This window comes from Tachypleus tridentatus, chromosome 4 (genome assembly GCF_004210375.1).
Source record: "Tachypleus tridentatus isolate NWPU-2018 chromosome 4, ASM421037v1, whole genome shotgun sequence".
NCBI lineage: Eukaryota > Metazoa > Arthropoda > Merostomata > Xiphosura > Limulidae > Tachypleus > Tachypleus tridentatus.
Genome location: NC_134828.1, coordinates 94,048,064 through 94,063,329, shown reverse-complemented (window position 1 = coordinate 94,063,329; position 15,266 = coordinate 94,048,064).

The following is a 15,266-nucleotide window of genomic DNA, read 5'->3' as shown; positions in this document are numbered from 1 at the left end:
TGTGCGTGTGTGTGTATGTGTGTATGTGTGTGTGTTCTTGTTATAGTAAAGCCACATTGGACTATCTGCTGAGTCCACCGAGGGGAATCCAACCCCTGATTTTAGCGTTGTAAATCCGTAGAGGGCCTACATTTACATGTTAGGTTATTAGTTAACATGGATATAACGGGGTTCCTTTGTATTGGTTAATTTTGGTTTTACATGTGCCCGGCAACCGTCAGTTGCAAACTCTCTTTGTTAACCTAAAGATGACTTGAGTAGGTCGAAACGTTGTTCTGTACTTTATTCTAATTAAAGTTTTAATACCAATACAGCCGTCTTTAGAACACTCCAACTGATCTACTATTACCATGCATTCTATAAAGGCATATTGAACGATATAACTGGTTAATGAATCTAAACATATCAATTATAGGTCTGGCATGGCCAAGTGGTTAAGGATAGAATTTTCCTCACTTCAAACGTGCCCGACCTTACAGTAGTGGGGCCGTTTAACGTGACAGTCAGTCCACTAATTCTTCATTATGAGACTAAGGAAAGTCGAAACGTTGTTCTCCGTTTATCAGTTAAAGTGTTAATACTCTTACCAGTCGCTCTGAGATACAGTCCCCTTATTCGTTGGTAAGAGAGTAGCCCAGGATATGGCGGTAACAGATGCCTTCCTTCTAGTCTTACATTTCTAAATTAGGGATGGCTAGCGCAGATAGCTCTCGTGTAGCTCTGTGAGAAATTCATAACAAACATATAGTAAATTATATCAAACCTCTATAGAAAGAAAGGGATTTATTTTTCATCCAGTTTGGTATTGTAGTTATTGTTGTTTTTCTAATGCACAGACACAGGATAGATACCTATGCTTTGTACCTCAGATGGAATTGAACCCAAAATTTTAGGATTGTAAGGCCGGAATCTCACCGCTGACCCTCTAGTGAGAAGCAGTAGTTGCTTAGCAATGCTGGAAAACAAGAAGTTGAAATTACAAATAAATAACTTAAAGTGACATATAATTAAATAATTGTTTTTAAAAATTCATATGTTTTCTGTTAAATTAGCTATTGTTTTACTATTCTTTTTTCCAAATCATGTATTAATAATTTATATTTTTAAATAATCAGTAATGTATCACTTTCGTTCGGGAAATGATCGATTAGTGACGTAAACAAATCAGAAAATAGAGATTACCATATTTTATACTGAAAGTAAATGATTATTCTTTGTGAATTATTTGAAATAAATGATCACTATATATATATTTTTTTTGTATTTTTGTTTTTAGCTTTAATTTAAGTTTAACAGCTTTTATTTACGCTTTTAACATTTTACGCATATGTAGGAATAAGAAAAGAAATATAAGTAATGTATTACAAAACAAGCTACAGAACAATAAAAAATAACATCGAAAGTTTGAAGAATGTAAAAAGAAACGCCAGAAAATAATTTCAGAGGGAAATAAATATTAATCGTTTCTAATGTAACTTCACAATACAATAAAGTATTACACGTATTTACCTCTACATAAATTGTTCTACAAAGAAGGAAGTATATTTAATATAAAAAAAAACTAGATATGTTTTGTTTCGTGCTTGTAAAGGATAATTTATGTTACTTTCGTTGAAGATCAAGTGAACACCGTGTGTCGCATTGTGGGTCTGGAAAACTTACCATTGCTTCACCAGGGAACGAGAAAGTGTACCCTATATCTAGGTGTTTGTTTGTTTGTTTTGAATTTCGCGCAAAGCTACACGAGGGCTATCTGCGTTTGCCGTCCCTAATTTAGCAGTATAAGACTAGAGGGAAGGCAGCTAGTCAACACCACCCACCGCCAACTCTTGGGCTACTCTTTTATAAACGAATAGTGAGATTGACTGTAACATTATAACGCCCTCACGGCTGAAAGAGCGAGCATGTTTTGTGCGACTGGGATTACTGCGACCCTCAGATTACAGGTCGAGAGTCTTAACCACCTAGCGATGTGGCAGTCTGGAAAAGTGCATCAACACCAGCAACAGTTGCCACAAATATACAACCACAATTAAATAGAATAAGTGAATATTGTCAAAAATATAGAATCAAAATAAACACAACCAGTAGTATTTACTAAGTTAACTAAACATAAAAATCACAACCACAGATCTATATGAATGGTGAACTACTCCAGACTGCTACACCTGCAAAATTCTTAGGACTTACGTTCGATTCAAAACTAACGTGGGTAAACCACATAAATAATATTAGAACAAAAATTTGGCGAAGAAAAAACTATGCTGGGAGTCTAACTGATAAAAATAGTGGAGCTACAGCAGATAACATTATAAAAATATACAGGGTGTTCGGAAAGTCACTGTGCACTTATATATTTATTAACAGACAAAGGCCCGGCATGGCCTAGCGCGTAAGGCGTGCGACTCGTAATCCGAGGGTCGCGGGTTCGCGCCCGCATCGCGCTAAACATGCTCGCCCTCCCAGCCGTGGGGGTGTATAATGTGACGGTCAATCCCACTATTCGTTGGTAAAAGAGTAGCCCAAGAGTTGGCGGTGGGTGGTGATGACTAGCTGCCTTCCCTCTATTCTTACACTGCTAAATTAGGGACGGCTAGCACAGATAGCCCTCGAGTAGCTTTGTGCGAAATTCCCAAACAAAAAATTAACAGACAAAACTGCACAGTGACTTTCCGAACACCCTGTATAAAACATACATTAGACCCGTCATTGACTATCCAGCTCCTGCATGGATAAATGTAAGCAAAACACTACTTCAAACAAAACTACAAACAATACAAAATACACTACTCACAACAACTTATAAACTACCCAGAACAACATCATCAGAATTCATACATAAATACGCACACATGGAAACAATAGCAGATAGACTCCTACATAGTACAATAAACTATTTTGACAAAAATTGGAGAAAAAATGAACTAGTAAGCGAACTAGACACGCACTGTATACACGATGGTTATAGAACTAAACATCTTTCCCCAGTGAACATATATTTTATAAATAAATAAAAAAGCCATCTATGTACTAGACTCCACATTAGTTTAGGGGTTAATTACTGAACAGTAAAAGGGTTTTTTATGTAAACGTTTTATAGTTAATGCCTAACTAATGATAGTGCAAATACTCTATGGAACTATAAGAGAAATGATTTATTTGCACCATGTGTATGTGTAGACCTGAAAGAGGTCTGAGAAAGTGCGGGTCATTCTGACTCTCGTGTACAATGTATAAATACACATGACAGTTGCAAAACCAAAATTTAAAGATAAAAGGAAGAGGTTAACGAAACCTGACCCTCCTGGGTATATAAACATCAATACCCAAATACCAATAAGAGAGAGAGCAAACCACCTAGCTAGATGTCCATAGCGAAATAACCGTTATGGTTTAACGTTTTCGTAATAATAAATTTAAATTACATAAATGTTACTTACCTGAAAATATAATTCCTTCTTTGATAACAGTAAAATCAACTACGGACTTAATATTTTTACAACTATACAATTATATCTGATCTTGTGGATATGTGTAGCTATTATATATGTGTAAATTCCACACACACACACACACACATATATATATATATATAAACCTTTATAATGCTGTTTACTGCTTTGGTGCTACGGGGATTCGAACCCGCAACCCTCAGATTACGAATCATGTACCGGGTCTGAGATGAAGTGAATTCTGTGTATCGCATTGTGGGTCCGATAAACTTACCGTTGCCTCATCTGTGAACAAAGAAGGCACATAAATTCTCTCTACGTGTTTATTTTTAAATAAAATCAATAGCTCTAGGCAATAAGTATAGTTTCTATCAGAAAGAAATATTCACATTCTTTTGCGTGTATTAAAAGACTTGTTAGATTTTACATGTTTTGAGTTTGATAGCTTTAAAGGTGAGACCCTCATGCTGCTCCAAAAATTTAAATATGTGCGACAAATTATGGCCGCCTTTTTTTTATGATAAATTGCTTTTGTTGTACGAAAATCACATACTAGTAGCTAATCTTAACTACTGATTGACAGAGATTCATGGTTTTCATAGTTTCACTTTGTATCCATATACTGCTTAAAGGTGCAGCAGACATCAAGGGAACTGACACATCGGAATGCGTAAGAATCACTTTTAATTACGTTTCATCGCCTTCCAGCGCCATCTCTTCAGTATCTTGTATAATAAGACAAAGTGTCTTTTATTTATTTACTTTCAAATTAAATTAAATTTCCACGTGTATGAAGTGAGGCAATTCTTGCTTATAAAAGAAAACACGATAATTATAATTATAAGTTTAATTATTTTTCACGATATTTTCTAGTTTGATGAAATATAGATTTGAGTTTGTATTAATAAACTTTCCCGTTACTTTTCAGTTTCGTGGAAAACTTAGGTTCATCGTATTTCTCAGACAGTTCTTTACCAATATCTGTAAATTAAGATAATTCACGAAACGTCGTGTATAAATCCATGATAAAGTTTATTTACGATTATATGACTAATTTTTAAAAAGACACAATGAAATATTTGTCTAATAGGCTTGTTTGGTTTGTTTTTTATTTCGAGCAAAGCTACACAAAAGCTATCTTTGCTAGCCCTCCCTAATTTAGCAGTGTAAAACTAGAGGGAAGGCAGCGAGTCATCACCACCCACTTGCCAACTCTTGGACTACTCTTTTACCAACGATTAGTGAGATTGCTCGTGACATTAGAACGTCCTATGGCTGAAAGAGCGAGAATGTTTGTGGTGTGAGGGGGATTCGAACCTGCGACCCTCATGTTACGTGTCGAGTGCCTTAACCAGCTGGCCATGGTGGGCCCTAGATCAAAAGGATATTTGTGAATCGACGAAACAGGCCTAGACATTCAACCTTTTATGTATGGTTGGTTAGCTTTCTTTATTTATCTCCTTGTTAACATGTACTTTTTTGAGAGTAAATAGGACATGTTTACATTCATCGCTGAAGCATGCTCAGTACCATATGAAAGTATGAAATATTGAATTTTCAAAAATGTGATGAAAACATTTGTTCCTCATTACTTTATACTCCAACATATATTATTATTTTGAACATACAAGAGTTGGTGAATGGAATTCGACGTATCTGCTCATCTGCATGTTAATTTTAAACTCAGTGATGTTTTTTTTTTTAAGTGCCTTCAGGCAAAGAGTTTCACAAGGTAGATTAGTTTTTAATATTCGAGACGCTAAGGCCTTGCAATCTAGTCACACGAATAAGAAAAGAAAAAAAAATATGCTGCCATTACAAGTTTCTTTGCATTTGCTCTCGGAGCAAGTGTTTCACGCAACAGGAAAAATATCTGTCGGATAGAAAAAAAACGACACGAATTTAAATCATTCTCTCTAACCATCCGCATTAGTCTTCCTGTTCTGATAACTAATATCCTGTTGATACATTTTAAAGTATTATTTGGCATTAGTGCGATTTGCAGAGCCAAACAGAGAATTTCTAGTTTGATTTGCATAACGATGCAATTTATTTTTAATATACTTCAACAAGTCCTTGCTACTGTGTATATATATATATATATCATGCGAAGTAATGTGTTATGAGCGAATACAAGCAATATGGATCAGTTATTTAACTTATATCACACGTTTTCTTCCTTTCTATCGTGAATTGTAGAACGTTGTAATAGTTATTGATGAAAACTACCACGAAACATAAGACTGCTGAACAGATAAAAACAACGAAATGCGTATATATGTCAACACTGTCCTTAAAATTGTAATGAAACTTATCCAGTTAATTTAAGTTTTGTAGAAAAGACGACGAATCCTGGATTCTTATCTTTATTGATTTTTAGGCCCGGCATGGCCAGGTGGGTTAAGGCGTGCGACTCGTAATTTGAGGGTTGCGGGTTCGCATCCCCGTCGCACCAAACATGCTTGCCTTTTCAACCGTGAGGGAGTTATAAAGTGACGATCAATCCCACTATTCGTTGGTAAAAGAGTAGCCCAAGAGTTGGCGGTGGGTGGTGATGACTAGCTGCCTTCCCTCTAGTCTTACACTGCTAAATTAGAGACGGCTAGCACAGATAACCCTCGAGCAGCTTTGCGCGAAATTCCAAAAGCAAACAAACAATTATTGATTTTTAAGATCCCTCATATGTGTTAACAAACAAGTATCGTTGGAACGTTTCTTTTATAACAAAATAATATTAGTGAATGATCTTAGATGAATTATCCTAGAATCACCAAACGTAAAGTTTTAAATAAATGTGGTTTTCAATTCAATGGAGTCATTATTGCCACTTTGACGTGTTATTGACTATCTTTTGTGCAAGATGAATTAGGGATATCTTTTAGAAATATTACTATGGTATCTGTGTTTTTTTTTTTTTTTCATGAGAGCATCTTCGTGAGAAATTAAAGTTGAAATCAACTACATCGTTATTTGTGTTCGTGGTAAACCTCAGAAGCAATCTTGTGGGTTAAAATAAAAAAAAAATTGGTGTTCAATCCGTGTTACTGGCACAGGGTGATTTGAGAAGGCACTAAACTCAAATGTGTAAACATGCTTGCATACGTGCCTTTATGTGTCGATACAAGAAAAACAAACGCAAGTTACACAACTTCTACTGGAATGATTGATGTTTGGCATGGCCTGGTGTGGTGGTTAGAGAAACGACTTACAATCTATAGGGAGCGGGTTTCAGTCCCCCATAATCGAAGAGGCTCGCTCTTTTAGTTGAGAGGATGTTATAAATCTGACAGCCAAAGAGTAAGTGGTGTTGACTAGTTACCTTCTCCACGGTCTATAGCTGTTAAATTAGGAACTCTATTGTAAATATTCCTCGACCAGGTTAACACGAAAACCAATATATTATGGACGGCATCATTTGTTCTAAAATAGAATTAACCAGATGTAATCAACTGATGTAGTTTGATAGTTGTATATGGTGTTGACTACACTGCACTCTTTTTTTCAGAGCAAGCAGGTAAAAAAGAATTAAAATTATGTAATCAAATGCATTCAGCACATTTTTAACATAAAGTAAAACAGACGTGGCCAGAAAAGGTTTTCTTAGTCCTAAAATACAGTAGTTACAATTACAGAAATAAGTTTACTTTAGGTGCAAAATAAGTCACTTGTGGTGAGAAAAACAGTGTCACAAAAATTATTTGTGGTCTGGAAAGCTTATTTAATAAAAAATAAAAATACTCGTGAATCGTCAAAGTTCACGTCTGTTGATGGGTTAATTGAATACGTAAAGTGACTACCATTCTAGGACCTGGACTGACACAAACGTGTCTGTTGGGGTAAAAATATACAGGAAATAATGAATACAATTGAAGAAAAATTTTGAATATGAAATAGCTATAAGAATTGTTGATTTATCTATTTAGAAACTGCAGCAACATTTCTTAAGCTTAGAATATCTTAACATTATAAAGAAATTACTTTGAAAATTAACTACACTGACTATATACAAAAAAACAAAAAACTTTTAGCCTAGAAGCTTCAATTATCCAGTATAGTTTACGTCTTTTACGCAACGTGTAGCAAATTTTAAACATAGTTAAACGAGTGAGAATCAGAATTGAGCTTTGTCACACATGAGTTGGAATACGGGTTGACTCTTTATTAACCAAATGTCGTCAATGTACGTAATTGAACTTGAATCTCTATTTTCTTTCTCTTCATAGCCCGGCATGGCCAAGCGTGTTAAAGCGTTCAACTCGTAATCTGAGGGTCGTTGGTTCGAATCCCCGTCCCACCAAACATGCTCGCCCTTTCAGCCGTGGGAGCGTTACAATGTGACGATCAACCCCACTATTCGCTGGTAAAAGAGTAGCCTGAGAGTTGGCGGTGGGTGCTGACGAAGAGCTGCCTTCCCTCTAGTCTTGCACTGCTAAATTAGGGGCTGCTAGCGCAGACAGCCCTCGAGTAGCTTTGCGCGAAATTCAAAACAAACAAACAAACAAACAATCTTTCTCTGACTGTGCCTTAACAATCAGTCCACTCAGAAGATACATCTTTCCCCTCGATCACATCTTACCAACATATCGTTGTTACAGGTAATCTAACCGCAAAAGCATTTTGGATGTTCCTTTTTAGATTTAGGAAAGACTCATACACTTTAAAGTTCCAAACGCTATAACTAATCTGGACCAATCTAACTATACCGCTAATGATCCTAAGTAGTTATGCCTTGAGAACAGGTAACTATTTTGATAAATATCTTTTTAATAACTGTATGTTTCAATTCAACACATTCACTAACATTACAAAACTAATTGTTCTTTCCAAGACAAGATGTTAATAACGCACGTGCACACTCGTGCTGAGGAACTTTTAAGTTGATTACATATACATGAAAAGTGTTATTACTTTAGATTATTAAAACATATTCAAAGTTATACTTTTTATTACACCCTTAATATCATTAAAAACGTCGTCCTAAAACAATTATCTATATATTTAGACTTTAATTTCATTAAGCACTGATTTCCTGAATATTTCATAGATATATTGACGTTCACGTGAGTACATGACGTTAGTTAACTAGTTAACCTCGGTTGAGTCACTTCTAAACACAATGGTTATACATGAGGTCAAAGTGTATCAAGTAGCTGTTACTTTACGGAAAAAGAAATTAATTGACCTTTTATTAAAAGAACGTATACCTACAGTCTGTACAGGCCCGGCATGGCTAGGTGGTTAGGACGCACGACTTGTAATCTGAGGGTCGCAGGTTTGAATAATAATTCAATAAACACAGCTTGGAATACAAAACAAACCTTCACAATTAATCAACATGTATAAAACACGTAACTAAAGAACATAAAATACAAGTAATGGGCTATTTTTCGGAAATGACGCTCAACTCGTAATCTGAGGGACGCGGGTTCGAATCTCTGTCACACGAAATATGCTCGCCCTACCAGTCGTTGGACAGTTATTATGTTATGGTCAATCCCACTATTCGTTGGCAAAAGAGGAGCTAAAGAGTCGGCGGTGATAACTACCTGTCATCCCTCTAGTGTTACACTGGTAAATTAGAAACAGCTGGAGCAGATTGCTCTCATGTAGCTTTGCCCGAAATTTAAAAAACAACAACAAATAAACATATCCACAGTCTGAATATATATTAACTTAGTTATAACTATAATCAACTCATTTTCACGTTAGTGTCTCTGTACAATGTACTTACTTGTTACATATATCAATTATATATTAACTCTTTTCAATTATGTATATATATATATATATATATGTCTCACAATCGATCAGTGATAAATTTATCAAACCACAATGATAACATGCTTCTCACAAAAAACAAATGAACGGAGACCAGGTACATTCCGCATAGATTAAGTTTAAATAGATCAGCCATAAGAAAAATGGTTTGATTTTCGGTGACATTTACGTTACCGCTTTATTCCGGAACTAGGACTCAACTGGCAAAGTATGTTGGTAGCAATATAAGTAAAGCCAACGCTAAACGAAAGTGACGTTCAATACTACGTACAGCACGGGTACTTTTGCATCAGCTGAAAATAATGGAGGAAACAAATGTCCTTGTTTATAGCATTATTTTACCAGTATTACATTGTTAATTGTACAATATATCAAGTAACATACAAATATTAACTCTTATTAATATTGTACTAGCTTTATAATTATTTATATTTTTATTAACATTTTTCACACGTAATAAATAAGTTAACATGATGTAGTGAACAATATGAAATAGGTGGGTCCTTAATTATTTTTTAAAAAAGATCCTGTCATATCACCCTCTTGGTCTTTACACCTTTTCTCTCACCTCTTTATCACTAACACATCGATGGTGATCTGATCATAGTTTTCCGTGTGAGAAATCCTCTAACAAGAGATGAGGTGAATGGATTATTTCTGTGTTTCATTTGAAAAGTCCAGTCCTCTAACAAAAGACAAGGTGATTAAATTGTTTCTGTTTTTCGTTTGAGAAGTCCAGTCCTTTAACAAGAGATGAGGTTATGTGATTATTTCCATTTTTAGAACTCCTCTAGCAAGGAATGACTTGACTGGATTACTTTCGTTTTCGGTTAAAAATGTCCTCTAACATCAGATGAGGCGATTGGATTATTTCTCTTCCCTGTTTATGAATTCCTCTAATATCAGATGAGGTGATTGGATTATTTCTGTTCCCTGTTCAAGAAGTCCTCTAATATCAGATAAGGTGATTGGATTATTTCTATTTCCTATTCATGAAGTCGTCTAATATCAGATGAATTGATTGAATTATTTCTGTTCCCTGTTTATGAAGTCCTCTAATATCAGATGAGGTGATTGGATTATTTATGTTCCCTGTTCAAGAAGTCCTCTAATATCAGATGAGGTGATTGGATTATATCTGTTCTTTGTTCAAGAAGTCCTCTAATATCAGATGAGGTGATTGGGTTATATCTGTTCCCTGTTCAAGAAGTCCTCTAATATCAGATGAGGTTATCGGATTATTTCCGATTTTCACTTGAGAAGTTATTTAAGAGAAGATTAGGTGATTAAATAATTTTTTTCTACTTTTGCTTAATATCCTGACTTCCTGTTTCACTTACGTGGTCTAGAATATTACAACTATAAGGGTAGATCAACCATAATGAGGTTGAAATAGAAAATTCCCACAAAGACAGGTTCCAGTTGCTTATCTCTCAAGATAAACTGTTTATTGTATCATCGTTTCAGCTGATGCCTTCTTTTCGGAAGATAGTTTTACAGTAATAAAACGCTCTATCAGAAAATGTAAGCTGAAACTTATTGGTACTACTTATGTTGTCGTATAATGCTCAACACAGATGAACATTAAGTAAAATTTATTAGTGCTAGCTGCGTTGATATAAAGCATCCTATCCAAAAGAAGGCGTTACGTGAAATGCGGATAAAGTAACCAGTTTTACTTCTAAAATAAGATCTTTCTCGAGTGTTCACTATATTATATAAACGTTAATCGTGACGATCAGAATTTATTGCACTATTCTTACCTGAGACAGAGATGTCGTTTCATGGAGGCATTCTCTATTCATATACCATCTGGTGTTTTTATCTTAATATGGATAATGTTAACCTATTTATATCTTGTTATAGTTAACTGGCTATAGAACTTTCGATCACAGGACACCGTGTTTTTAATTGCCTAGTTGATGGGTCTCTTTCCTCACGTTAGATCTGCCACATTTTCCATTCACCACTGTTTGACCATCTAGACTTTTGTTCAGTTATAAATACAGCTGCCGTTTTTACTTTTTTACTGGTAACAGGCCCTTGTGTTTTTTTTCCTATTTAATACATTTTATTACATCGAATTTACCTGCAGGCAAAACATTTTTATCTTCTTCTACGAACATTTCCATTTTTCTTAATGATTCAATTGATTTTAAGTCAATATTCAGTGAATTATAATTATAATTAATTTGATTCTTCCTCATAGTGCTGTTTGGAGGTAATTTATCTTTATGACTTTATTTAAGATTCCTGATAATTATCCTATCTAGTGACTGTTTTCAGGATAATTATCCTATTATATAACTGATGTTACTTTGAGATACATTTTTTTATCTTGAAGGTGTGAAGTCATTACTAGAGTTGGTTTGTTTTTTGTTTGTTTGTTTTGGAATTTCGCACAAAGCTACACAGGGGCTATCTGCGCCAGCCGTACCTAATTTAGCAGTATAAGACTAGAGGGAAGGCAGCTGGTCATCACCACCCACCGCCAACTCTTGGGCTACTCTTTTACCAACGAATAGTGGGATTGACCGTAACATTATAACGCCTCCATGACTGAAAGGGCGAGCATGTTTGGCGCGACCGGGATGCGAACCCGCGACCCTGAAATTACGGTCGCACGCCTTAACACGCTTGGCCATGCCGGGCCACTAGAGTTGGTATGGAGCACAATATCGTGACCAAATAGTGGTTTACCTTTGACTCACTTCTTGTTAAAGTAGCTTAGTTGGCTTTCAGTCTTTGTTTATCTCAGCACCTTTTTTACTGTATTGTTTTGTAACCACCAGTTAAATTTCCCCTTTGTACCTTGAACAACAATAATGGGTTATGGTGCATGAAAGTCAATTATACTTAAGAAACATACATTCTTCAGTGTGTCCACTTTAGTATATCTTATATGAATGGACATTTTCTATCTGCATACAAGTCGTTCGTTTGATCTCTTCCTTTATCACAGATCTACACAGAAGATTAACTTATTTCAATTATCATATGCTTTAAGTATTTAAAAGAAAACATTATTAAGAAACCAGAATACTATTCTATTTAACATAGATATTCCGAAATATTATTTTCACGAGAAATTTATGCTTCACTCTTATCAGAGACATCTTGTGGATTTATAGACAATTTTTTTCTGAGCATTTCATAAATTAACGCATTTTAAGAGAAACACAACTGTTAATTTTTCACATTATTTCTCACAAGCTTCTGCACTTTATCTTTTATCAATTACTGTAATTATTCATCTTCACAACTGTATGCACATCAGTACTAAAATGCATCTTTTCATTATTTTGCACTTTAATTTCTAAATCTTCCGGGACGTCTTCCTCACAAAACAACATTGGTGACTGAAACGCACGAGTTAATCATACATTTATCTATCGCTGTACGTCAGCAGCTTCATAAGAAAAAATGCTTAGTGTTTCTCAACCATAGTCTCAACAGAAATATATACAGTAAATTTACTAGGATATTTAGATAAAACATCTATGTGAAAATCCGCATTATTTGTTATTCTAAGAGCCTGCACTCTCTATCTGGTTTTTTTTCACTCTAATATGGTTAATACAATGATTATTGGTCCAAATAAACACTCACATAATTTGCTTATTTACCCGCAATTATTTTTCTCAGAGGCTGCTTATTTTTATCTCGACATGAATATGTAGTGTACCTTTATTTGTACCTTTTTTACATAAAATTAAATAATTTCATGTTTGCTTAGGAAAATGTAAATGCAAACTTTAAGATAAAGTAATACAAAACAGCGTATATAACATCCTTGTTGAAACCTTGAAAGCATAATAAATAAATCTACATATTTCCTGAGGGCAGCTGAATAGAGTCAGCCAAACATGTAGAGTTTATTGAATATATATTTATGCCTTTAACAACGTTTCAACGTGTGTGTTTCTAAACAAACGTTGTACCAAATAAAAATATTTACACTCTCTTATTTTCAGGATTTTTTTACCCTTTTTCAAACTAGTCAATGATCAGATGGGGTCACAAAAGTGTAGCCCATATCCTATAATGTTCAAACTTAAGCATCTTTATTACTCCAAAAGCCAAGACAGCTGGTTATTTTCAGCTCCTTTCTACTGAGGCTGTGATAGGATTTTATATATTTTCATCCCCCCTCCACATTCAGAACGAGTAAGAATTAATCTATCGTCAAAACGATATTTCTCACACTGTCAGTTAATGTTCATACTAGTTTGCGTTTCCACACAAAATATTTTGATAGTGTCTCTCCAGGGTTTTGTACCTTCAGTGAAAGCTTTGTTTTTTCTATGAGATTGGCTTGTACTTTCTCTTCTTCTCCAACAGCTCTCTAAAAATATCTTTAAGATTGATATATATGACCTACCAATTGCTATAGATAAAGAACTATTGGATTTTCATAATTAGTGGATCATCAAACTAGCTGTAATGGAATTCGGTATTATATATATAGGTACCATCTTTACCAAAAAGAATTCTTTTTATGGCATATCTTGTGATAGAGGTTATTTTGACTTATTTTTCTCCATTCATCTGCTTCCTGGAAATATTTTTAAGATTGATATATATGACCAACAATTGCTATAGATAAAGAACTATTGGATTTTCAGATTAGTGGATTATCAAACTATCTGTAATGGAATTCTGTATTATGTATATAGGTACCATCTTCACCACAAAGAATTCTTTTTATGGCATTCCTTGTGATAGAGGTTATTTTGTTTTATTTTATTCTCTATTCATCTGCTTTCTGGAAATATTATCAATAAATTGAATCTGTCAATTTATAAATTTCGATATTGACCCAAATCTGATACTCGTGGAAAGTGTTGTATATTTTTTTCAAATCATAAAAATTTGGGAACCTCTGTTTGATTTATTTTCTACAGCCTTATACACCAGCACCACACAGGGAAGCGATATTTTAATTATTCATGTTCTCCTCTACAAACATAGCTAAAATATTCGTGATGTCTTGGTTAGTACACAATCCATGTTAAAGATTGAACACAGAATAAATCGTGTCTTTCACATCTCCCAAATTTCAGCACAATGCAATTATCATCTTATTCGACATGATTGTCCCTTTTTAAATATGAATTATGTATGCAATAAAACTTTTGTATCAACTTGCTACATTAATATTTTCTATGATATGTGCAATATAATCTAGCAATACGAGGTCTGTTCAAAAAATACGCGGACTGACGTCATAAAACAAAATGTACTTTATTTAGAAGTTACAGGTCTGGGACCCCTTCAAAGTACTCTCCTCCCCAACGCACACACTTTTCCAAACGGTGTTTCCACTTGTTGAAACAGTCCTGGTACGATTCTTTTGTAATGTCCTCCAGCTCCTTCGTCGCATTTGCCTTAATCTCGGGAATCGTCTCAAATATTCTTCCTTTCAAGGGTCTTTTGAGTTTGGGAAACAAGAAAAAATCGCAAGGAGCAAGGTCAGGTGAGTAGGAAGGATGGGAAAGAACAGTGATCGAGTGTTTGGCCAAAAACTCACGAGTTATGAGGCAAAAATTTCGCAGCAGCGCGGTGCATCTTAAATTTTTCGGTCAAAATCTCGTAACAAGATATCCCATACTCTTCAACAGGCTCCCTGACAGTCAGACGTCGAGTTGCCCGCACCAGGGTGTTGATTTTGTCGACGTGTGGGTCGTCAGTTGACGTGGAAGGACGTAAAGGACGCTCATCATCTTCAATGGACTGTCGACCATCCTTTACACGTTTATGCCACTTGAAACATGCCGTACGATTCATAGCAACATCACCGTAAGCAGTGTTAAGCATAGCAAAAGTTTAAGTCGCAGATTTTCCAAGTTTAACACAAAATTTCACAGCAAGTCGTTGCTCCTTCAGGTCATTCATTCTGAAATCCGCCAAACGAAAAAATCGCACTTCACTTAAAACCGCGTAGCTAATACACAAATGAAGATATCTGCTATCGGGAAATGGCGTCGTAATCAGCTGATCTGTGCAAACCTAGCGACACCAAGCGGATTTCCCTGG